This window comes from Phalacrocorax aristotelis, unplaced genomic scaffold (genome assembly GCF_949628215.1).
Source record: "Phalacrocorax aristotelis unplaced genomic scaffold, bGulAri2.1 scaffold_75, whole genome shotgun sequence".
Classification (NCBI taxonomy): Eukaryota; Metazoa; Chordata; class Aves; order Suliformes; family Phalacrocoracidae; genus Phalacrocorax; species Phalacrocorax aristotelis.
In genome coordinates, this window is record NW_027441288.1 from 92,297 (window position 1) to 118,283 (window position 25,987).

General features: G+C 53.9%; 1 long non-coding RNA gene across 1 annotated transcript; it reads right to left on the reverse strand.

Annotated features, from left to right (window-relative positions):
• Positions 1 to 12,657: 12,657 nt before the first annotated feature.
• LOC142051279 (uncharacterized) lies at positions 12,658 to 24,268 on the reverse strand. The gene is made up of 4 exons (XR_012658391.1): positions 24,210 to 24,268; positions 22,563 to 23,210; positions 13,107 to 13,298; positions 12,658 to 12,848 (listed from the first exon to the last, which is right to left on the reverse strand). It is a non-coding gene; the product is annotated as an uncharacterized LOC142051279 (long non-coding RNA).
• Between the last annotated feature and the right edge of the window lie 1,719 nt (positions 24,269 to 25,987).

A 25,987-nucleotide genomic window follows, 5' to 3' on the forward strand; every position in this document is an offset into this window, starting at 1 on the left:
GTCACGTGGACCCGTGCTATTTGTTTGTCCTCATCTCTCTCTGTCCAGCTCCTTGCTGCGACGTTTTATTTCCTCGTTTCCTCCCTCTCTGTCTTTGTAGCCCATTGCTGTTGGTTTGTTTTTTTCTTTTTTTTCACTTGTTTCTTCATGTGTCTCTGTCTGCCTCCCAGTCCCTGATCTTTAATTCCTCCTTCCCTGTAGGCCGCTGTTCCTTTTTTCCATTCTACATTGTGTTCTCTTTGGTCTCGTGTTCCTATTCATTGATTCCCTCCTCGCTGCCCTGTGGCTTGTCCCCATTTTATTGTTGCTTCTCTCTCCCTCTCTCTGGCTTCTTGCCCCTGTTTTTAAAATTCCTCCCTCTCTTCTCTCTTCCCTGTAGGCCGTGTGATCTTTAGCCTTTCTCCATGTCTTTCTGCCCATCTCTCTGTGTCTATTCATTAATTCTTCCCTCTCTGCCCTGTAGCCTGTAGCTTCTGTCCTTTCTCCATCTTGCTGTCCCTGGCTCCCGCGTGACCCTATGCTAGAATTGTTTCTCTCTTCTCTCCGTACGCATTGCGATTCCTTTTGCTCTCTGTCTCCCTTTGGTTTTTTTCTTTTTTTTTTTCTGGCTCCCTGTCCCTAATTCTTAATTCTCTGCCTTCTCGTGCCCCATGGTTTGTTCTGTGGGGTTCTCTCGCGGTTCCCTCGCAGTTCCCTCCAGTCCATACTGGGCTATATTGGTCTAGTCCATACTGGGCTATATTGGTCTAGTCCATACTGGGCTATATTGGTCTGTCCCGGCTTCCTCCCACTTCTTTCCCAGTGCCTCACAGTAGGTCCCGGTTCCGTCCATGGGATGAACTGTGAGGGAACTGTGAGGGAACTGTGAGGGAACTGTGAGGGAACTGTGAGGGAACTGTGAGGGAACTGTGAGGAGGGGGGCGGCCCCCCGGGCCCCAGCCCCCCCCCCCGCCTGGGGCCAGGGCGCCGCGGCCGCCGGCCCCTTCCTCCTCTGCCCGCTCCCGTCGCAGACGGCTCGGTATGTGTCACGAGCGGCAGCCCCGTTCAGCAGCTCTCGGAGGGCGCGCGGCTGTGCCCGGCCGTGACCGGGGCCCGCAGGGGTTTCCCGCTCGCCCCGAGAAGGCGCTGGCCCCGAGCCGGCGCGTCCCGCCCCGCCCGGCCCTCGGCGCCCTCGCGAGCTGAGCGCGGCCCGGCCAGCAGGGGGCGCTGGCGCTCACCGGCTGGGCGCGGTGGCGGGGCCGGTGGGGGCCGTTCCTTCCGGCCGCCCTTTAAGGGCCGCCCCGCGGGGCTCGGGCTTCCGGTGGCGCGTGCGCGGCGCGTCGGAGCGGGGGCGGGAGCGGTGCGTGTGGCGGCCGAAGGGCCGGTGCGTGTGGCGGCCGGGTCGCGAGGCGTCCCTGTGCGGTGCCGGGGCCCCTCTGCGGCCCGGCGTGGGAAGCCCGCGGCCGGCGGAGCCTGCTCGGAGCTGGGCGGGGAGCGCCGCGGCGGTCCGGCCGCCGGCAGCCATCCCCTGCGGTGGCCGGCAGCCCCTTGGGACGCCTGGAGGCCTGGCGGTGCCCGAGCCTCGCCTGCGGCAGCCGCCTGAGAGAGCAGCGCGGCCGTGTCCGGGGGCCGGAGAGCGCTGGTGGGTGAGTTCGGGCAGCGGGGGGCGGGTGTGTGTCTCCGGGCGGGGCCGGGGGGCTCCGTGCCCCGCAGAGGAGCCCCGGTCGGGCATCGTTCGCTTCCGAACAATGCAGGTCTGTCCCTGGTTATTTTCTGTGTACAGTGTTTCGGGCCACCTGAAAGCCTTTGGCCGGGTAGGTTTGGTGCGGGGCGATGGCAGGTGTGGACCCTGAAAGATCTCGGGTGGGGGGCGTGGGAGGTATTTCTTGCCTTAAAACTCTGAGCCCACCTCGTGTGTCATGTCGTGTTATCATGTCGTGAGTCTCGTGACTGTGGCAAATGGCTGAGTCGGGCGTTTTCTGATAACTAACTTCTGAACGTGTGCGTGTGTAGGCACGGGGAGATTTGTGCAGGGTGACGGAGCCCCTTGTGCTTCTGTGCTAATGTCTACCTGTTCTAGACCTCCAGTGTTGGAAAGCCTTTGTTTAGTGCCTAGTTGTGGCTGCGTAACTGCTGTTGCGCCTGCAGCTGTGCTCGCAGGGATGCTGGGTGGCTCCGCATCAAACCGGCCGCCGGGCGGCCGGGTTGTGCCGCAGAGCATGCCGGGAGCTGTAGTCCTTGCGGCTGCCGGGCGGCCGGGTTGTGCCGCAGAGCATGCCGGGAGCTGTATTCCTGGCGCAGTGGCTGCCGGCCCTGTCACGTGGTTCGCCGGGCATGGCGGGAGGCGCGGTCTTCCGGCGCTCGGGTGCCGGGCGGCCGTGGCGCGTACGGTACGCGAGGTGTATTTTTGGGGTTGGATTCGTGTTGATTACTGGGGGCTTGCGGGTGCGGCCGCTTCCCGAGAAGCGGTGAGTTCCCCGGGAGCTGACAGAAGGGAAGAGGGAAAGGAGGAGGACGATGACCTTTTCCCCGTGCCCAGGGCGCAGATGATGGCCGCCTCCCCGGCCCACCGGAGGTCCTGCTCAGCCTCCCCGGGCCCCCCTTGCCCCGTGCGCCTGCCCCCAGCTCCGGCACCTCCCCATAAGCGTGCTGCATAGCCTTAGGCCGCCCCCAGGCCCTGTCGTGAAGGCAGCAAGCCGTCCCTCAAGCGCACTGGATTCCCCCTTGGCGCAGGGGACCTTAGCAGTAGCGTGGGGAGGGAGCGGTGTGTCCAGAAGCCCCTGCGGAAGGAGAGGCTTTGGCCAGGGTCGATCGACGGTAATGACGGTCGCTGTTTCTTCTTTCCCTCTCCCAGAGACCGTGCTGAGGACGTGGTTGTCTGTCCTTCCCCCGGGGATGCCGTTGCCTGTGGCCGTCTCAGGCTCGCGTGGCTTCTCTCTGCCCGTCCTCGCCGTCCTCGCAGCGCAGGGCCGAAAAGGGATAGACAAAGCCCTTCCCGGCTGCGGACAGGAGCTGCCTCAGCTGAAGCTGGAGACGCCAACGAAAGGTAAAGAAGAAGAAACTGAAGGTGCTCTGGCTGCCAGCTGCCTTCCTGCCGCAGGCAAGAGAGAGCCTGTCCATGCAGGTGGGGGAGGAAGGATCCCCCTTCATAGCCCGCAGCGGGCCAGGCCACCAACGTGCACCGTAGGGTCTGTACGCGTAACCCGGAGTTGGGTACGGGCGTGTAGTGCACGAGCGAGCTAGGCTACGTGCCTAGGAAGCCTCATCTGGTAAGAGCTGTAAGACACCCACGTATTCTCTTCAGGTGGAGGACAGCCTAGAGTCTGGAGCTGCAGAAGAGGCAGGGAGGAGAGGAGGGGAAAGAAGCATCTGAACGGCTAAATTGTGCCAGCAGCGCTGAGAGCGAGAGTCGCGGTGAGTCCTGGGCCACTGGGGCCCCGTTGCCTCTCTTGTGCGTCCTGGGCCCTCCCTGTCTCTCCCCCGGCCCCCTCTCTTTCCTTACCTGCTGCAAAATTATTTTTTTTTGCGCCCCCCCCGCACCTTCTTTCTCCGTCTCGCTCTGAGTGTCTCCCTGCCTCCCCGTCTTTTCAGTCCTCCCTCTCTCTGTCCTGTAGCCTGTGGCTCCTTTTTCTTTCTCTGCCTCTCTCTGCCTGGCTCTGGCTCCGTTTTTTTGGTTTTTTTTTATTCCTCCTGCTCTGTCCTGTAGCCTGTCGGTGTTTTGTTGTTCTCTGGCTCTCTTGATCTGACTCCCTGTGTTACCGAAAAACGCGTTAAAATCGGAAACGACTCCTCAACACCAATTTAGTATTAAAGAGCAGGCATTCTTTATTCGCGGTGCCGGATGCACGGGGGATCGCTCCTCCTGGCGTGCGTACCTCACGCACCTTTCCCGTACAATTTATAGATGAAAATTTCACATACTCATACATAGTCATTATTGTCTTGTCTAGTGATGGGTACAAACTTGCTCGTTCCCTATGTCAGTCACTGCGCAGGGTCGGTTGTCCTCCCAGTACAGTGCGGGGAACGGGGACGTACCAGGATCTACTGGGTTGTACTGGGAGGGAACTGGGATGTACTGGGGTGTACTGGGAGGGGACTGTTATGTACCGAGGGGGAACTGGGATGTACTGGGAGTGAACTGTGAAGTACTGGGATGTACTTAGAGGGAAGTGGGAGGGAACTTGGATGTAGTGGGAGAGAACTGGGATTTACTTGGAGGAAAGTGTCATGTACTGGGCTGTACTGGAATGGAACTGTGAGTGAACTGTGTGTGAACTGTGAGGGAACTGGGATGTACTGTGAGGGAACTGGGATGTACTGGGATGTACTGGGAGAGACTGGGAGGGATCTGGGATGTACTGGGATGCACTGGTAGGGAACTGGGATGTACTGGGAGGAATCTGGAATGTCCCAGTTGACACCCACTTCCCTCCCAGTGCCTCCCAGTATATCCCAGTCTCCTCCCAGTACATCCCAGTAAATCCCAGTTTGCTCCCAGTACATCCCAGTACATCGCAGTACATTCCAGTTCCGTGCCTGTACATCCCAATACATCCCCGTTCCATGCCAGTACATCCCAGTTCCCTACCAGTTCATCCCCGTACATCCCAATTCCCTCCCGGTTCACTACCACTTCTTTCCCAGTGCCTCCCAATACATCCCAGATCCGTCCCATTACATCCCAGTACATCCCAGTTCCCTCCCAGTACATCCCAGATCCCTCCCAGTACTGGGAGGGAACTGGGATGTACTGGGAGGCACTACAATGTGCGGGGATGCCCTGGGATGTACTGTGGAGGAACTAGGATGTACAGGCTTGTACTGGGTTGTACCGGGTGGAACTAGCAGGGATTTGAAATGTCCCAGGATCTACTGGGATGTACTGGGATGTACTGGGAGGTAACTGTTGTGTACTGGGAGGGAACTGGGAGGGAACTGGGATGTACTTGGAGGGAAATGGGAGAGAACTGAGATGTACTGGAGGGAACTGGAATGGAATAAGAGGGAACTAGGACGCACTGGTCGGAAACAGGGACGGAACTGGGAGGGAACTGGGACGTACTGGGAGGGAACTGGGACGTACTGGGAGGGAACTGGGAGGGAACTGGGAGTGAACTGGGAGGGAACTGGGACGTACTGGGAGGGAACTGGGAGGGAACTGGGACGTAGTAGGATGTACTGGGAGTGAACTGGGACGTAGTAGGATGTACTGGGAGGGAACTGGGACGTAGTAGGATGTACTGGGAGGGAACTGGGACGTAGTAGGATGTACTGGGAGGGAACTGGGACGTAGTAGGATGTACTGGGAGGGAACTGGGACGTAGTAGGATGTACTGGGAGGGAACTGGGACGTAGTAGGATGTACTGGGAGGGAACTGGGACGTAGTAGGATGTACTGGGAGGGAACTGGGACGTAGTAGGATGTACTGGGAGGGAACTGGGACGTAGTAGGATGTACTGGGAGGGAACTGGGACGTAGTAGGATGTACTGGGAGGGAACTGGGACGTAGTAGGATGTACTGGGAGGGAACTGGGACGTAGTAGGATGTACTGGGAGGGAACTGGGACGTAGTAGGATGTACTGGGAGGGAACTGGGACGTAGTAGGATGTACTGGGAGGGAACTGGGATGTACTGGGAGGAAACTGGAATGTCCCAGTTGACACCCACTTTCCTCCCAGTTTCCTCCCAGTATATCTCAGTTACCTCCCAGTACATCCCAGTAAATCCCAGTTTGCTCCCAGTACATCGCAGTAGATTCCAGTTCCGTTCCTGTACATCCCAATACATCCCCGTTCCATGCCAGTACATCCCAGTTACCTACCAGTTCATCCCCGTACATCCCAATTCCCTCCCGGTTTGCTACCACTTCTTTCCCATTGCCTCCAAATACATCCCAGTTCCGTCCCATTACATCCCAGTACGTCCCAGGTCCCTCCCAGTACATCCCAGGTCCCTCCCAGTACATCCCAGGTCCCTCCCAGTACTGGGAGGGAACTGGGATGTACTGGGAGGCACTACAATGTGCGGGGATGCCCTGGGATGTACTGTGGAGGAACTAGGATGTACAGGCTTGTACTGGGTTGTATCGGGTAGAACTGGCAGGGATTTAGGATGTACCAGGATCTACTGGGATGTACTGGGATGTACTGGGAGGTAACTGTTATGTACTGGGAGTGAACTGGGAGGGAACTGGGACGTACTGGTAGGGAACTGGGATGTACTGGGAGGGAACTGAGACGTACTGTGAGGACACTGGGATGTACTGTTATGTACTGGGAGGGAAGTGTTATGTACAGAGGGGAACTGGTGCGTACTGGGATGTACTGGGATGGAACTGTGAAGTACTGGGATGTACTGGGAGTGAACTGGGAGGGAACTGGTATGTAGTAGGATGTACTGGGTGGGAACTGGGATGTACCAGGATGTACTGGGAGGGAACTGGGATGTAGTGGGAGGGAACTGGGAGGGAACTGGGATGTACTGGGAGGGAACTGGGATGTAGTGGGAGGGAACTGGGAGGGAACTGGGATGTACTGGGACATACTGGCAGGGAACTGGGATGTACTGGGAGGGGATTGGGATGTACTGGGAGGGAGCTTGGATGTATTGGGAGGGAAGTGTTATGTACCAAGGGGGAACTGGGAGGGAACTGGGATGTAGTGGGACATACTGGGAGGGAACTGGGATGTACTGGGGTGTACTGGGAGGGAATTGTTATGTACCGAGGGGGAACTGGGACGTACTGGGAGTGAACTGTGAAGTACTGGGATGTACTGGGAGTGAACTGGGAGGGAACTGGTATGTAGTAGGATGTACTGGGTGGGAACTGGGATGTACTGGGATGTACTGGGAGGGAACTGGGATGTACTGGGAGGGAACTGGGATTTACTGGGAGGGAACTGGGATGTACTGGGAGGGGATTGGGACGGACTGGGAGGGAACTGGGATGTACTGGGCTGCACTGGTAGGGAACTGGGATGTACTGGCAGGAAACTGGAATGTCCCAGTTGACACCCACTTCCCTCCCAATGCCTCCCAGTATATCCCAGTTTCCTCCCAGTACATCCCAGTAAATCCCAGCTCGCTGCCAGTACATGCCAATACATCGCTGTACATTCCAGTTCCGTTCCTGTACATCCCAATACATCCCCGTTCCATGCCAGTACATCCCAGTTTCCTACCAGTTCATCCCCGTACATCCCAATTCCCTCCCGGTTCACTACCACTTCTTTCCCAGTGCCTCCCAATACATCCCAGTTCCGTCCCATTACATCCCAGTACATCCCAGTTCCCTCCCAGTACATCCCAGGTCCCTCCCAGTACTGCGAGGGAGCTGGGATGTACTGGGAGGCACTACAATGTGCGGGGATGTCCTGGGATGTACCGTGGAGGAACTAGGATGTACAGGCTTGTACTGGGTTGTACCGGGTGGAACTAGCAGGGATTTGGGATGTACCAGGATCTACTGGGATGTACTGGGATGTACTGGGAGGTAACTGTTGTGTACTGGGAGTGAACTGGGAGGGAACTGTGAAGTACTGGGATGTACTTAGAGGGAACTGGGATGTACTGGGAGGGAACTGGGATGTACTGGGTGGAAAGTGTTGGGAATTGGGATTTACTGGGAGGGAACTGGGATGGACTGGGAGGGAACTGGGATGTAGTGGGACATACTGGGAGGGAACTGGGATGTACTGGGGTGTACTGGGAGGGAATTGTTATGTACCGAGGGGGAACTGGGATGTACTGGGAGTGAACTGTGAAGTACTGGGATGTACTTAGAGGGAAGTGGGAGGGAACTTGAATGTAGTGGGAGACAACTGGGATTTACTTGGAGGAAAGTGGCATGTACTGGGATGTACTGGAATGGAACTGGGAGTGAACTGTGTGTGAACTGTGAGGGAACTGGGATGTACTGTGAGGGAACTGGGATGTACTGGGACATACTGGGACAGACTGGGAGGGATCTGGGATGTACTGGGAGGGATCTGGGATGTACTGGGAGGCACTACAATGTGCGGGGATGCCCTGGGATGTACTGTGGAGGAACTAGGATGTACAGGCTTGTACTGGGTTGTACCGGGTGGAACTGGCAGGGATTTGGGATGCACCAGGATCTACTGGGATGTACTGGGATGTACTGGGAGGTAACTGTTATGTACTGGGAAGGAACAGGGAGGGAACTGGGATGTACTGGGAGGAAACTGGGATGTACTGTGAGGGAACTGGGACGTACTGTGAGGACACTGGGAAGTACTGTTATGTACTGGGAGGGAAGTGTTATGTACTGAGGGGAACTGGGACGTACTGGGATGTACTGGGAGGGAACTGTGAAGTACTGGGATGTACTGGGAGTGAACTGGGAGGGAACTGGTATGTAGTAGGATGTACTGGGTGGGAACTGGGATGTACCAGGATGTACTGGGATGTACTGGGAGGGAACTGGTATGTATTGGGAGGGAACTGGGATTTACTGGGAGGGAACTGGGATGTACTGGGACATACTGGCAGGGAACTGGGATGTACTGGGAGGGGATTGGGACGGACTGGGAGGGAACTGGGATGTACTGGGCTGCACTGGTAGGGAACTGGGATGTACTGGGAGGAAACTGGAATGTCCCAGTTGACACCCACTTCCCTCCCAATGCCTCCCAGTATATCCCAGTTTCCTCCCAGTATATCCCAGTTTCCTCCCAGTACATCCCAGTAAATCCCAGCTCGCTCCCAGTACATGCCAATACATCGCTGTACATTCCAGTTCTGTTCCTGTACATCCCAATACATCCCCGTTCCATGCCAGTACATCCCAGTTCCCTACCAGTTCATCCCCGTACATCCCAATTCCCTCCCGGTTCACTACCACTTCTTTCCCAGTTCCGTCCCATTACATCCCAGTACATCCCAGGTCCCTCCCAGTACATCCCAGGTCCCTCCCAGTACATCCCAGGTCCCTCCCCGTTAATCCTAGGTCCCTCCCAGTACTGGGAGGGACCTGGGATGTACTGGGAGGCACTACAATGTGCGGGGATGCCCTGGGATGTACTGTGGAGGAACTAGGATGTACAGGCTTGTACTGGGTTGTACCGGGTGGAACTGGCAGGGATTTGGGATGTACCAGGATCTACTGGGATGTACTGGGAGGTAACTGTTATGTACTGGGAAAGAACTGGTAGGGAACTGGGATGTACTGGGAGGGAACTGGGACGTACTGTGAGGACACTGGGATGTACTGGTATGTACTGGGAGGGAAGTGTTATGTACTGAGGGGAACTGGGACGTACTGGGATGTACTGGGAGGGAACTGTGAAGTACTGGGATGTACTGGGAGTGAACTGGGAGGGAACTGGTATGTAGTAGGATGTACTGGGTGGGAACTGGGATGTACCAGGATGTACTGGGATGTACTGGGAGGGAACTGGTATGTACTGGGAGGGAACTGGGATGTACTGGGATGTAGTGGGAGGGAACTGGGAGGGAACTGGGATGTACTGGGAGGGAACTGGGATGTACTGTGACATACTGGCAGGGAACTGGGATGTACTGGGAGGGGATTGGGACGGACTGGGAGGGAACTGGGATGTACTGGGCTGCACTGGTAGGGAACTAGATGTACTGGGAGGAAACTGGAATGTCCCAGTTGACACCCACTTCCCTCCCAATGCCTCCCAGTATATCCCAGTTTCCTCCCAGTACATCCCAGTAAATCCCAGTTTGCTCCCAGTACATCCCAGTACATCGCAGTACATTCCAGTTCCGTTCCTGTACATCCCAATACATCCCCGTTCCATGCCAGTACATCCCAGTTTCCTACCAGTTCATCCCCGTACATCCCAGTTCCCTCCCGGTTCACTACCACTTCTTTCCCAGTGCCTCCCAATACATCCCAGTTCCGTCCCATTACATCTCAGTACATCCCAGTTCCCTCCCAGTACATCCCAGTTCCCTCCCAGTACATCCCAGTTCCCTCCCAGTACATCCCAGTACATCCCAGTTCCCTCCCAGTACATCCCAGTTCCCTCCCACTACATCCCAGTTCCCTCCCGGTACATCCCAGTTCCCACCCGGTACATCCTACTACATACCAGTTCCCTCCCTGTTCACTCCCAGTACATCCCAGTACTTCACAGTTCCCTCCCAGTACATCCCAGTACGTCCCAGTTCCCCTCAGTACATAACACTTCCCTCCCAGTACATAACAGTACATCCCAGTGTCCTCACAGTACGTCCCAGTTCCCTCACAGTACATCCCAGTTTCCTCCCAGTACATCCCAGTACATCCCAGTAGATCCTGGTACATCCCAAATCCCTGCCAGTTCCACCCGGTACAACCCAGTACAAGCCTGTACATCCTAGTTCCTCCACGGTACATCTCAGGACATCCCCGCACATTGTAGTGCCTCCCAGTACATCCCAGTTCCCTCCCAGTACTGGGAGGGAACTGGGATGTACTGGGAGGGAACTGGGATGTACTGGGATGTAATGGGACGGAACTGGGATGTAATGGGACGGAACTGGGATGTATTGGGAGGCACTGGGAAAGAAGTGGTAGTGAACCGGGAGGGAATTGGGATGTACGGGGATGAACTGGTAGGAAACTGGGATGTACTGGCATGGAACGGGGATGTATTGGGATGGACAGGAACGGAACTGGAATGTACGGCGATGTATTGGGATGTACTGGGAGCGAACTGGGATTTACTGGGATGTACTGGGAGGAAACTGGGATATACTGGGAGGAAACTGGGATATACTGGGAGGAACCTGGGAGGGAAGTGGGTGTCAACTGGGACATTCCAGTTTCCTCCCAGTACATCCCAGTTCCCTACCAGTGCAGCCCAGTACATCCCAGATCCCTCCCAGTACATCCCAGTTCCCTCACAGTACATCCCAGTTCCCTCCCAGTTCACACACAGTTCACTCCCAGTTCCATTCCAGTACATCCCAGTACATGCCAGTTGCCTCCCAGTTTCCTCTAAGTACATCCCAGTACTTTAAAGTTCCCTCCCAGTACATCCCAGTTCCCTCACAGTACATCCCAGTACTTCACAGTTCACTCCCACTACATCCCAGTACGTCCCAGTTCCCTCCCACTACATCCCAGTTCCCTCCCAGTACATACCAGTTCCCTCCCAGTACATACCAGTTCCCTCCCAGTACATCCCAGTTCCCACCCAGTACATCCTACTACATACCAGTTCCCTCCCAGTTCACTCCCAGTACATCCCAGTACTTCACAGTTCCCTCCCAGTACATCCCAGTACGTCCCAGTTCCCCTCAGTACATAACACTTCCCTCCCAGTACATAACAGTACATCCCAGTGTCCTCACAGTACGTCCCAGTTCCCTCCCAGTACGTCCCAGTTCCCTCCCAGTACGTCCCAGTTCCCTCCCAGTACATCCCAGTTCCCTACCAGTACATCCCAGTTCCCTACCAGTACATCCCAGTTCCCTACCTGTTCCTTCCCAGTACATAACAGTTACCTCCCAGTACATCCCAGTACATCCTGGTACATCACAAATCCCTGCTAGTTCCACCCGGTACAACCCAGTACAAGCCTGTACACCCTACTTCCTCCACGGTACATCCCAGGACATCCCAGCACATTGTAGTGCCTCCCAGTACACCCCAGTTCCCTCCCAGTACATCCCATTACATTCCAGTGCCCTCCCAGTACATCCCAGTTCCATCCCAGTACATCCCAGTACATCCCAGTTCCCTCCCAGTACATCCCAGTTCCCTCCCAGTACATCCCAATTCCCTCCCAGTACATCCCAGTACTTCACAGTTCCCTCCCAGCACATCCCAGTACGTCCCAGTTACCCTCAGTACATAACACTTCCCTCCCAGTACATACCAGTACATCCCAGTTCCCTACCAGTTCCTTCCCAGTACATAACAGTTACCTCCCAGTACATCCCAGTACATTCTGGTACATCCCAAATTCCTGCCAGTTCCACCCGGTACAACCCAGTACAAGCCTGTACATCCTAGTTCCTCCACACTACATTCCAGGACATCCCAGGACATTGTAGAGCCTCCCAGTACGTCCCAGTTCCCTCCCAGTACAACCCAGTAGATCCTGGTACGGCCCCGTTCCCCGCACTGTACGTCCCCGTTCCCCGCACTGTACGTCCCCGTTCCCCGCACTGTACTGGGAGGACAACCGAGTCTGCGCAGTGACTGACATAGGGAACGAGCAAGTTTGTACCCATCACTAGACAAGACAATAATGACTATGTATGAGTATGTGAAATTTTCATCTATAAATTGTACGGGAAAGGTGCGTGAGGTACGCACGCCAGGAGGAGCGATCCCCCGTGCATCCGGCGCCGCGAATAAAGAATGCCTGCTCTTTAATACTAAATTGGTGTTGAGGAGTCGTTTCCGATTTTAACGCGTTTTTCGGTAACACAGGGAGTCAGATCAAGAGAGCCAGAGAACAACAAAACACCGACAGGCTACAGGACAGAGCAGGAGGAATAAAAAAAAAAAAAACGGAGCCAGAGCCAGGCAGAGAGAGGCGGAGAAAGAAAAAGGAGCCACAGGCTACAGGACAGAGAGAGGGAGGACTGAAAAGACGGGGAGGCAGGGAGCCACTCAGAGCGAGACGGAGAAAGAAGGTGCGGGGGGGGGGGCGCAAAAAAAAAAAGTAAATTTTGCAGCAGGTAAGGAAAGAGAGGGGGCCGGGGGAGAGACAGGGAGGGCCCAGGACGCACAAGAGAGGCAACGGGGCCCCAGTGGCCCAGGACTCACCGCGACTCTCGCTCTCAGCGCTGCTGGCACAATTTAGCCGTTCAGATGCTTCTTCCCCCTCCTCTCCTCCCTGCCTCTTCTGCAGCTCCAGACTCTAGGCCGTCCTCCACCTGAAGAGAATACGTGGGTGTCTTACAGCTCTTACGAGATGAGGCTTCCTAGGCACGTAGCCTAGCTTGCTCGTGCACTACACGCCCGTACCCAACTCCGGGTTACGCGTACAGACCCTACGGTGCACGTTGGTGGCCTGGCCCGCTGCGGGCTATGAAGGGGGATCCTTCCTCCCCCACCTGCATGGACAGGCTCTCTCTTGCCTGCGGCAGGAAGGCAGCTGGCAGCCAGAGCACCTTCAGTTTCTTCTTCTTTACCTTTCGTTGGCGTCTCCAGCTTCAGCCGAGGCAGCTCCTGTCCGCAGCCGGGAAGGGCTTTGTCTATCCCTTTTCGGCCCTGCGCTGCGAGGACGGCGAGGACGGGCAGAGAGAAGCCACGCGAGCCTGAGACGGCCGCAGGCAACGGCATCCCCGGGGGAAGGACAGACAACCACGTCCTCAGCACGGTCTCTGGGAGAGGGAAAGAAGAAACAGTGACCGTCATTACCGTCGATCGACCCTGGCCAAAGCCTCTCCTTCCACAGGGGCTTCTGGACACACCGCTCCCTCCCCACGCTACTGCTAAGGGCCCCTGCGCCAAGGGGGAATCCAGTGCGCTTGAGGGACGGCTTGCTGCCTTCACGACAGGGCCTGGGGGCGGCCTAAGGCTATGCAGCACGCTTATGGGGAGGTGCCGGAGCTGGGGGCAGGCGCACGGGGCAAGGGGGGCCAGGGGAGGCTGAGCGGGACCTCCGGTGGGCCGGGGACGCGGCCATCATCTGCGCCCTGGGCACGGGGAAAAGGTCATCGTCCTCCTCCTTTCCCTCTTCCCTTCTGTCAGCTCCCGGGGAACTCACCGCTTCTCGGGAAGCGGCCGCACCCGCAAGCCCCCAGTAATCAACACGAATCCAACCCCAAAAATACACCTCGCGTACCGTACGCGCCACGGCCGCCCGGCACCCGAGCGCCGGAAGACCGCGCCTCCCGCCATGCCCGGCGAACCACGTGACAGGGCCGGCAGCCACTGCGCCAGGAATACAGCTCCCGGCATGCTCTGCGCCACAACCCGGCCGCCCGGCAGCCGCAAGGACTACAGCTCCCGGCATGCTCTGCGGCACAACCCGGCCGCCCGGCGGCCGGTTTGATGCGGAGCCACCCAGCATCCCTGCGAGCACAGCTGCAGGCGCAACAGCAGTTACGCAGCCACAACTAGGCACTAAACAAAGGCTTTCCAACACTGGAGGTCTAGAACAGGTAGACATTAGCACAGAAGCACAAGGGGCTCCGTCACCCTGCACAAATCTCCCCGTGCCTACACACGCACACGTTCAGAAGTTAGTTATCAGAAAACGCCCGACTCAGCCATTTGCCACAGTCACGAGACTCACGACATGATAACACGACATGACACACGAGGTGGGCTCAGAGTTTTAAGGCAAGAAATACCTCCCACGCCCCCCACCCGAGATCTTTCAGGGTCCACACCTGCCATCGCCCCGCACCAAACCTACCCGGCCAAAGGCTTTCAGGTGGCCCGAAACACTGTACACAGAAAATAACCAGGGACAGACCTGCATTGTTCGGAAGCGAACGATGCCCGACCGGGGCTCCTCTGCGGGGCACGGAGCCCCCCGGCCCCGCCCGGAGACACACACCCGCCCCCCGCTGCCCGAACTCACCCACCAGCGCTCTCCGGCCCCCGGACACGGCCGCGCTGCTCTCTCAGGCGGCTGCCGCAGGCGAGGCTCGGGCACCGCCAGGCCTCCAGGCGTCCCAAGGGGCTGCCGGCCACCGCAGGAGATGGCTGCCGGCGGCCGGACCGCCGCGGCGCTCCCCGCCCAGCTCCGAGCAGGCTCCGCCGGCCGCGGGCTTCCCACGCCGGGCCGCAGAGGGGCCCCGGCACCGCACAGGGACGCCTCGCGACCCGGCCGCCACACGCACCGGCCCTTCGGCCTCCACACGCACCGCTCCCGCCCCGCTCCGACGCGCCGCGCACGCGCCACCGGAAGCCCGAGCCCCGCGGGGCGGCCCTTAAAGGGCGGCCGGAAGGAACGGCCCCCACCGGCCCCGCCACCGCGCCCAGCCGGTGAGCGCCAGCGCCCCCTGCTGGCCGGGCCGCGCTCAGCTCGCGAGGGCGCCGAGGGCCGGGCGGGGCGGGACGCGCCGGCTCGGGGCCAGCGCCTTCTCGGAGCGAGCGGGAAACCCCTGCGGGCCCCGGTCACGGCCGGGCACAGCCGCGCGCCCTCCGAGAGCTGCTGAACGGGGCTGCCGCTCGTGACACATACCGAGCCGTCTGCGACGGGAGCGGGCAGAGGAGGAAGGGGCCGACGGCCGCGGGGCCCTGGCCCCAGGCGGGGGGGAGGGGCTGGGGCCCGGGGGGCCGCCCCCCTCCTCACAGTTCCCTCACAGTTCCCTCACAGTTCCCTCACAGTTCCCTCACAGTTCCCTCACAGTTCATCCCATGGACGGAACCGGGACCTACTGTGAGGCACTGGGAAAGAAGTGGGAGGAAGCCGGGACAGACCAATATAGCCCAGTATGGACTAGACCAATATAGCCCAGTATGGACTGGAGGGAACTGCGAGGGAACCGCGAGAGAACCCCACAGAACAAACCATGGGGCACGAGAAGGCAGAGAATTAAGAATTAGGGACAGGGAGCCAGAAAAAAAAAAAAGAAAAAAACCAAAGGGAGACAGAGAGCAAAAGGAATCGCAATGCGTACGGAGAGAAGAGAGAAACAATTCTAGCATAGGGTCACGGGGGAGCCAGGGACAGCAAGATGGAGAAAGGACAGAAGCTACAGGCTACAGGGCAGAGAGGGAAGAATTAATGAATAGACACAGAGAGATGGGCAGAAAGACATGGAGAAAGGCTAAAGATCACACGGCCTACAGGGAAGAGAGAAGAGAGGGAGGAATTTTAAAAACAGGGGCAAGAAGCCAGAGAGAGGGAGAGAGAAGCAACAATAAAATGGGGACAAGCCACAGGGCAGCGAGGAGGGAATCAATGAATAAGAACACGAGACCAAAGAGAACACAATGTAGAATGGAAAAAAGGAACAGCGGCCTACAGGGAAGGAGGAATTAAAGATCAGGGACTGGGAGGCAGACAGAGACACATGAAGAAACAAGTGAAAAAAAAGAAAAAAACAAACCAACAGCAATGGGCTACAAAGACAGAGAGGGAGGAAATGAGGAAATAAAACGTCGCAGCAAGGAGCTGGACAGAGAGAGATGAGGACAAACAAATAGCACGGGTCCACGTGACAGAGAACGTGGAATTAGAACACAGAGAGAGGGAGCCGGACAGAGAGAGAGGCCGAGAGAAACATCTAGACAGGCTACAGCGGGCAGAGGCAGGAATTAAAACCTAGGGACAGGGAGCTGGACAGAGAGAGATGGAGGTCACAGGGAACAGCGGTGGCTGCAGGAAGAACAGGAATTCATGAATAGGGAAAGGGAGCTGGACAGAGAAGAACTCAGAAAGGCAAGAACAGTAGCAGGGTACAGAGCAGAGAAGACAAATTAAAAAGCACGGGGGGAGCGTTGAGGCAGACAGAGAGAGATTAAGAAAAAAGTCACGGGCTACGTGGCAAAGCAGGAGGAATTCAGAAACGAGGATGGGAACCAAGGGAGAGTGTGCTGGTGAAGGATAACGGGCATTAAAAGTGAGGGACGGGGAGCTGGGAAAAGCGAGGCAGAGAAAAACAGAATCACAGAGAGAATCACACAAAGCCAAAAAAGAAGAAACTGAACAACAGGAACAGGTGTAACCAAAGCGATGAAATCAACCAACCAGAGACGGTGTTCCATTACGGGAACATGGAGCGTACCAATCAGCGCACCTGTCGATCTGCATTTTAGTGCCTAGGCGATCGTTAATGTCAGCAGAACAACAGACAACATGCTTCTGTCAGAAAAGGATGACAAAACGCGGTTTCGCTTAGCGGACTGAGAAAACTAGCCAAGACTGCCAAGAGTAAGAGCCGAGAAGCTAAAAGGTAATTCCGGCAGGGGGAGATCGCGACCACCGACTCACAGACCACCACCGACCCAAGTAACACCACCTACTCAGAAGAGAACAACGGAAGAGGACAACCGAGCCTGCGCAGTGATTGACATACGGAACGAGCAAGTTTGTACCCATCGCTAGACAAGACAATAATGACTATGTATGAGTATGTAAAATTTTCATCTACAAATTGTACAGGAAAGGTGCGTGAGGTACGCACGCCAGGAGGAGCGATCCCCCGTGCATCCGGCACCGTGAATATAGAATGCCTGCTCTTTAATACTAAATTGGTGTTGAGGAGTCGTTTCCGATTTTAACGCGTTTTTCGGTAACAGTTTTGGCACCCCAGGTGGGAACCTGCTTTTGAATCTCGACGGATCCGTGGGATCGTGGGACCTGCAGCCGGCCCCGAGGAATTCTCCGGGAGAGCTTCCGATCCCCGGGCCAGAGAATTCTGAGCAAGATCCCCTGGATTGAGGTAAACAAGGCATTCTTTGAAGAAGAAACTTAGGTAGAATAATACGTGGGGTTAGTTTCCCACATAGGATAGGATAGCGGGTTTGAGTCCCACAGGCCTGCCCGTAAGGCGCGGCGAAAGCCACGCAGGGTCGGGGCCAAGAGGTGCCTCGGTTGGTAAGTCTCTGCTAGGCGAAAGCCTGTGGAGCGGGACCCGAGGGTAGGGGAGTCTTCAACAGGGGGTTGAAGTCTCCAGGGATATCTAGCAGGGGGCTACAGATCCCAGTGGCAGATTTCCAGTGAGACCTCTAACGGGGGTTGGAGTCCCTCTGACTAGTATTTGTGATAGTGCACTATCACAACTACTAGTCGACTGGTAGACGGGAGCATTACTGAGTAGGAAACCTATCCCACAGAGAACACCTTTGCGATGTATTTTGAAGCACTGGAAAGACGTCGGGGGCGGTGACCCACTAACTCGGAAACCATTAATTGAATATTGCAATCATTGGTGGCCAACGTATCAATTGGAAGGTGGGCACAAATGGCCAGAACACGAGACATTGCAATATCGTACCATCTTGCAATTAATGTTGTTTTGTAAAAAGGGAAGGCAAACGGGAAGAAGTGGCATATGTTGATTTGTTCTTTACACCGTGGAATCATCCCGAGCAGCAGAAACAGCGTGAGGTATGTCCACAAGATTCTACGGCAATGTTTCTGAAAAGAGGAAAACGTGGTGAGAACTTGAAAGAGTGTTGCTCTACTTGTGATACTGGATACTTCACTTGATGAAACTGACAAGAAAATAGTATGGAATACAGCCAGAAGGCAGGTGCAGGGAGCACATGCTAACGGGAATTTACAGAGAACAATGAATAAGAATTTTCCATCTACAAATCCCGAGTGGGACCCTAATCAGCCAGGACCCAGGGGAATGTTGACTAGATGTCAGAGAGAGATTTTATTTGGAGTAAGACAAGCAATGCCAAAAGCAATAAATTGGTCAAAATTTATGAAGTGAGACAAGAATTAAGTGAGTCCCCTTCAGCCTTTATGGAAAGACTGAAGGTGACCACCAGAAAATATACTCATTTGAACCCAGAAAAACCAGAAAAAGCAATTCAGCTGGTCTCTATATTCATAAGACAATCAGCCCCAGATGGGGGCGGGGGGAGAGAAAACAACCTTCAGAAACTAGAACAACCTGAATCCAGAGATCTGGGTTAAATGCTTGAAGTAGCTCGGCATGAAGGAGACCAGGGGAATCAACCCTAGCTGAACACCTGGTTACACTGAAGCTACGGAATGAAGAAATAGAATTTTTGGTAGATACGGGAGCCACTTATTTGGTATTGAATACACGTGAAGAGAAATTTGATCATAAATCAGTAGATGTTGCTAGCGCAACAGGGCAAAGAAAAATTAGCCCCTCTCAGAGCCATTAAAGTTTAAATTGGAGAAGCAATGGGCAACTCACCAGTTTCTGCATATGCCTGAATGTCCACTGCCTCTGTTATGACGAGATCTATTAGGTCAATTAGATGCTCAAGTAACTTTTAAAGATGGAGAGATTAAATCACTAATACCAGAATCAAAAGCCACAGAGGCGAGAGCGTTTATGTTACAGGATTCCTCCAGGGAGGAACGGGTTCCCGAGGAAGTGGAAAACGTAGTAATTCCTTTGGTTTGAGCGAGCGGAGCTCCGGAGCGATCTAAGTGGGCAGAGCCGGTAAAAGTAACCTTAAAGCTTGGAGCCAAGCCCGTAAGACAAAAACAATACCCTATTAAGCGAGAGGCTCGAAAAGGATTACAGAAGTTAATTATAAAATTTTTCAGAATATGAGCTTTTAGTGGAATGTGAATCAGAATATAGTACTCCTGTGTCGCCAGTAAAGAAATCTAGAGGCAAAGAGTATTAGCTAGTTCACGATTTAAGGGCTATAAATCAGGTGGTCCAAGATATACATCCGGTAGTAGCTAATCCATACACTTTACTGACCTCTTTTAAAGGAGGAGCATAAATGGTTTACTGTACTAGATTTGAAGGACGCCTTCTTTTGCATACCTCCAGGCATAAAAAGTCAAAGCCTATTTGCTTTGCAATGGGAAAGCCCCACCACAGAATGAAAGACACAGCTACCATGGACCGTACTTCCACAAGGATTTAAAAATAGTCCTACGATACTTGAGACTCAGCTGGCAAAAAAAAATTAGATATAGAAAAAACAGAACCCAGGGAGAGGCATCTTGTTACAGAATGCGGATGACATTCTGATAGCGGCACAAAGTAAAGAAAAATGTTTTGAAATTTTTAAATTTTCTGGGCCAAGGAAGATGCGGAGTTTCCAGAAACAAAACCCAAATAGGAAAAGAAGCAGCCATTTATTTAGGATTTGAAATATCTCAAAGACAAAGACAATTAGAAAGTGAAAAGAAAGAAACTATTTGTCAAATTCCCGAACCTAGCAGCCCGAAGGAACTGAGAGCTTTTCTGAAAACAATGAAATAGCATCAGCTCTGGATTCTGAACTATAGACTGTATGTAAAACCATTATTTGAGGCATTGAAAGACTCAAAAGGATAAATATTTAACCTGGACGCCCGGATGCCAAACGGCATTCAAAGAACTGAAAAGAGCCTCGATGATGGCCCCTGCATTAGGCCTACCTGATTTCGCTAAACCTTTTCAGTTGTTTGTCCACGAAAGACAACATTTAGCCCTTGGAGTGCTGACACAGCGACTGGGAACCTGGAAGAGACCTGTGGGCTACTTCTCCAAACAACTCGACCACGCGAGTAAAAGATGGCCTAGGTGTTTACGGGCAGCAGCAACAACAGCGCTGCCGATCCGGGAAGCCCCAAAGTTAACAATGGGACAGAAGATGACAGTATATGTCCCGCACATAGCGGTGACTGTTTTAGAACAAAAGGGGGGTCGTTGGCTATCCCTTAGCAGAATGTTGAAATATCAAGTTGTTCTGTTAGAACAAGACGATGTGGAATCGAAGACTACTGCTATACTGAATCCTGCTATGTTTTTAACAACAGAAAACCTTACGGACAATTTAGAACACGATCGCTTGCTAACTATTGAACAAGTCTATTCCAGCAGACCAGACCTGAGACACAAACCTCTGGGAAAATCCTGATCTGGAGTTGTTTACAGATGGAAGAAGCTCTGGGCGAGAAGAGAAGCGAATGGCCGGATATGCTGTCGTTATCGCCGCCGAGGGAATGGAGTCAGGGGTGCTGCCTGCAAACACCTCAGCACAGAAAGCAGTATTGGTAGCATTGAAGCGAGCTCTGCGAATGGCAGAAGGACAAAGGATAAATATCTAGACTGATTCCAAACGTGCATTTGGTGTGATCCACGATCATGGAGCTATTGGGAAGGAGAAAGGACTGCCATCAGCCCAAGAATCATCAATACAGCATAAAGAAGAAATTCTCCAACTTCCGGAAGACGTGCAGAAACCAAAAGAAGTGGCGGTAAAGCGTTGCAAAGCTCATCAATTTGGCCAGACGGCTGTAAACATAAGCAAACGACTGACCGATAAAGCTGCAAAGAGGACTGCAGAGCAAGGTATCCTTGCACTAGTACCAGTAAAACAGATCAGAATTCCAAAGTTGAAACCGAGATATAATAAATTGGATGAGCAATTAGCAGAACAATTGGAAGCATCACAAAACACAGAGAGATGGTAGGTAACACCAGAAAAACAAGTAATAACAACAACCACCCCACAAGTTATGACAGAACTTGCAAAAGAAAACCATGAGCAAACACATTAGGCTGTAGGCGCTACGGTTTTGAGTTTAAAAACATCTGTAGCGTGTGTAGGCACGACAAGAATAGTTAAACCCATAGTAGCTAAGTGTCCAATCTGTCCTAGAAATAATCCCCTGAACCAAAGGAAACAACCTTTAGGAGTAACAAAACAAAAAATTCTCCCGGAAATTATTAGCAAATTAAGTTCTCTGAGTTACCCAGACAAAATAGATAGAGCAGTATTTGTCAGTGCTGATTGACAAATTTTCTAGATGGCCAGCAGCTTTCTCGTGCTGCACCGACAAAGCTAGAGTAGTAGTTAAGACGTTGCTGAAGGAAATAATACCAAGATTTAGAGTGCCAACGGGAATGTCCTCTGATAGAGCACCACATTTTTTTGCAGAGGTACTTCAACAAATTAATAAAATTTTGGGTAGAAAATGGGACCTGCATACACCCTGGAGACCACAATCAAGTGAAAAATTTCAGAACATGAAGCAAACACTAAACTGACATAGTGGAATATTATTGATCTAGGATGGAAGTATTGAGAAAATTATTATTTCAGAACTTCCAAACAGGGGAAATGTAACCAAAGTGATGAAATCAACCAGAGACGGTGTTCCATTACGGGAACATGGAGCGTACCAATCAGCGTATCTGTCGATCTGCATTTTAGTCCGTAGGCGATCATTAATGCGAACAGAACAACAGACAACGTGCTTCTGTCAGAAAAGGATGAAAAAACGCTGTTTCGCTTAGCGGACTGAGAAAACTAGCCAAGACTGCCAAGAGTAAGAGCCGAGAAGCTAAAAGCTAATTCCGGCAGGGGGAGATCGCGACCACCGACTCACAGACCACCACCGACCCAAGTAACAGAAGAGAACAACGGAAGAGGACAACCGAGCCTGCGCAGCGATTTACATACGGAACGAGCAAGTTTGTACCAATCAGCAGACAGGACAATAATGAATATGTATGAATACGTAAAACATTGATCTACAAATTGTACGGGAAAGGTGCGTGAGGTACGCACGCCAGGAGGAGCGATCCCCCGTGCATCCGGCGCCGCGAATAAAGAATGCCTGCTCTTTAATACTAAATTGGTGTTGAGGAGTCGTTTCCGATTTTAACGCGTTTTTCGGTAACACAGGAAGTCAGATCAAGAGAGCCAGAGAACAACAAAACACCGACAGGCTACAGGACAGAGCAGGAGGAAAAAAAAAAAAAAAACAACGGAGCCAGAGCCAGGCAGAGAGAGGCGGAGAAAGAAAAAGGAGCCACAGGCTACAGGACAGAGAGAGGGAGGACTGAAAAGACGGGGAGGCAGGGAGACACTCAGAGCGAGATGGAGAAAGAAGGTGCGGGGGGGGGGGCGCAAAAAAAAAAAGTAAATTTTGCAGCAGGTAAGGAAAGAGAGGGGGCCGGGGGAGAGACAGGGAGGGCCCAGGACGCACAAGAGAGGCAACGGGGCCCCAGTGGCCCAGGACTCACCGCGACTCTCGCTCTCAGCGCTGCTGGCACAATTTAGCCGTTCAGATGCTTCTTTCCCCTCCTCTCCTCCCTGCCTCTTCTGCAGCTCCAGACTCTAGGCCGTCCTCCACCTGAAGAGAATACGTGGGTGTCTTACAGCTCTTACCAGATGAGGCTTCCTAGGCACGTAGCCTAGCTCGCCCGTGCTGGAGCTGGGGGCAGGCGCACGGGGCAAGGGGGGCCAGGGGAGGCTGAGGGGGAGCTCTGGTGAGCTGGGGAGTCGGCCATCTTCTGCACCCAGAAGCTGCAGGGGGAAAAGGTCATCATCCTCCTCCTCCTTTCCCTCTTCCCTTCTATCAGCTCCCGGGTAACTCCTAGGGCTGCCCTCACCCGCTCGCCTTTAGCATACCAGAAGCCTGCCTCGGCGGGTCGTTTGAAGCTTCCCATCCCACCAGCCCCAGTAGTACAGGCACACAAGGAGATACCCCTGCACCCACCAAAGGGGCTCGCTCACCTCGCCGGCAGCCCTAGGCCTCACCCGACACAGGGAATCGTGTCCGACACACCACCACGCTGCAGCAAGAGCAGAGGAGGCCTTTCCTTACCAGGAAGCAGCAACGAGCACGGCGGCATCACCTCGCAGGCACTGCAGCATCGCAGGGCTGTTACCTGCGGAGAGAGCAATGGGGATCACAGGGACGCCACCGCGCGTGCACGGCTCCCGGGCTCAGTACCCAATTCTGGTCGCTGGGCAGCAGCATTATCTGAATTACTCTTCTCTATTAATACCATCCAGAAACCGTAACTTGGCTGCATCCACAGAGCTTCTATTCCTCTGCACCTTTCCCCCTCGCAGCCCCAGCAGCGCCGTTCATTGCCTCTGCACCAAACAGCAAAGTGTCTCGAGGGAGGAGAAGCAGCACAGCAAACCTGGGGAACAAGGTTGGGTTCCCACCCCCGCAGAATAAGCCCCAGGAACTGCTTGTAGGCATGTGGCATCAGGGTTGTGATCGGGTTTTGGTTTGGTTTTCTTTTTTTTTCCCCCGCCTTCTTTACATAATGTAATAATTGGGGTTGCTTTTCCAAACTACTGAGTTCTGTGGGGATTTTTTGTGCTTTTGCCCTACAAAAAATGGTCATTTTCACTTTCGGTTTTGTGCATGAGAATGGTTGGTGGGTGCTTTTAGGTTGTTGTTCCTTCCCCCCACCCCCTTTTTTTTTTCCTTTCCAGCCGCACAAATCCAGCTGGAGTTGGCTTTCCCAGAAGCCCCAAGTTGTTTTCTTTCCACCAGAATTCTTCCTGTATTTTCACCCCTCATTGCAGGCCCAGAGTCAAGGGGTTTGAGGTATTTTTGTGCCCAGGCAGCAGCTCCCAGGCTGCATAAGCAGCCCCACAGGGGGAAGTCCCCGTTTGAGGGAATCGGCCCCAAATTGGGATGGGAAAGTGAAGAGAAGGAGAAAAAACCCTGAATAACCTGAAAAAGAACACCTACTCCAGCCCACCAAGCACCGGTCACCTTGCCTGACTCACCTCCAGGGCCCACATCACGCTCGGCTCATCGCTTAGCACCCTCAGATCACAAAAAAAAAAAAAAAAAGAGTAAAACCCATAATGGAGCCCTATAGCCATCAGTCACATCTTCCCTCCAGTACTACACACAGACTCACCTTCTTACAGCACTCCCCTGGGCTCTCCTCCGTTGCCCTGCACGACTCATCCATCTGCACCTGGAAAAACAGTGTTACTGAACAAGTCACCTGGAGGCACAGCAACAGCTTAACCATTCCACAGCTCCTGCGCCCACGTAGGAATACCATCTAGAGCCCAACTACAGCCTGCCGTTAAAGGAAATGCATTAAATCAAACGTTAAGCCCTCGCACATACAAGCCGGAACAGCAAAAACACGGCACGCTCGCGCACCCAGGGCGCAGCCCGACGGAGGTCCACGCGCACCTCGCCGGTTTGATGCGGAGCCACCCAGCATCCCTGCGAGCACAGCTGCAGGCGCAACAGCAGTTTCACCTACACCCATCTCGGCACGCAGCGCTTCTGAAGCTTTAAGCTGAAAGCCCTACCTTGACGCTTGGCCACACTAGAAGCGAGCCGTAGCTAGGACTCCACAGAAACACAGCAACACAAATTGCACACCCACAGCGGCGACAGCCTTGCAACTACTTAGACCAGGAACAACAGAGGAAAGTAAAACGGCTTCATCACCCGCACAGGAAAAGCGGCAGACGGAGGCAAAGGGTCAGCATTCATAGCCCTTACAGAACACAGGCGTTCTCTCTCCTTCCATTCCTAAACCCATCCCTTAGGTCTAAATATCGCAGCCCTGCTGTGGCAATAGCGAGAGCGGGGAACGAGAGCCCTGCCGCCGGCCGTTTGTGCGGCAGGACACAAAAACAGAGGGACATGTTTTGCCACACACAACCCTGAATCTCCTGAAAAGTTATGTTTACCAAAAATAGGCATTTGGAACATATTGCCAAAAACAAAACATTCGGCAATAAAACTTTTATGTGTTTGACACCCGCACATTTTTTGGGAACTTGCTATTTGCTTCCTGGTTTTGCTGGTCTTCCCTCAGAAGTTCTACCTGCAGCCAAGTTATTCCCACCCGCCCGACCGGTTCAAGCATTCACCTTCCTGGTATTACCAGCACATTGAGACACAGGCGAGGAACTTAACTGCTCTTCTAAAACTATCCAAATGACAATTACAGCCCTGAAAGAGGAGTGGAAGAGAAGAACAGGAGAGATCAGGCAGCAAAAATGCTCTGCAGGCTGCTGCCAGCCAACACTGCACTCTTTTGTTAAAGCCACCCCGCCCCCCCAAATGCAAACAAAAAAACCCCCCATGACTTCATGAAGTGCGTGGGTTTTTTTTCTTTTCAGTAGTCCTTTTGGAGCTCATCCCTGTCTCAGCATCTTGTCTTGTCAGAGCATGAAGTGCAGATGATCTGTATCCCGATGACATTTGCATGGGATGAATACATTTTCAGAAATAGACCCGATCCGTGAGACTCCTGTCACCTTTGTGGTTTTAATAATCGTAACTCAATTTTATCGACTGACACACTTGTGAGAAAACTAATTAACTTGAAACGTAGCCTCTCCTCGGGGAAAAAATGTGTTAGACACCAAATGAAACCGATTCAGAGCTCCAAACCACGATGGAGCCGATAGAGCTGTTGTGACTTAGTTTGTATGTTTAATTAATTGGTTAATAACTCTTCTAAGCAGCGCAGAATGAAGAGCTGGACCCAAAGAGGGTGCGCTGCACTGGATCCAAAAAGCACCCTTCCTCCAGAGACCCGCCTCAGGTGGCGAGTTCGCTCTGGTGCATGCCGGCCTCCCGAACTTCGGGGTCCGATGTGACCGGACCCCCACCTCCGGGGAGGGTCCTCGTACCCTGCCCAACCCTTGCTTTCCCCTGCAGCCC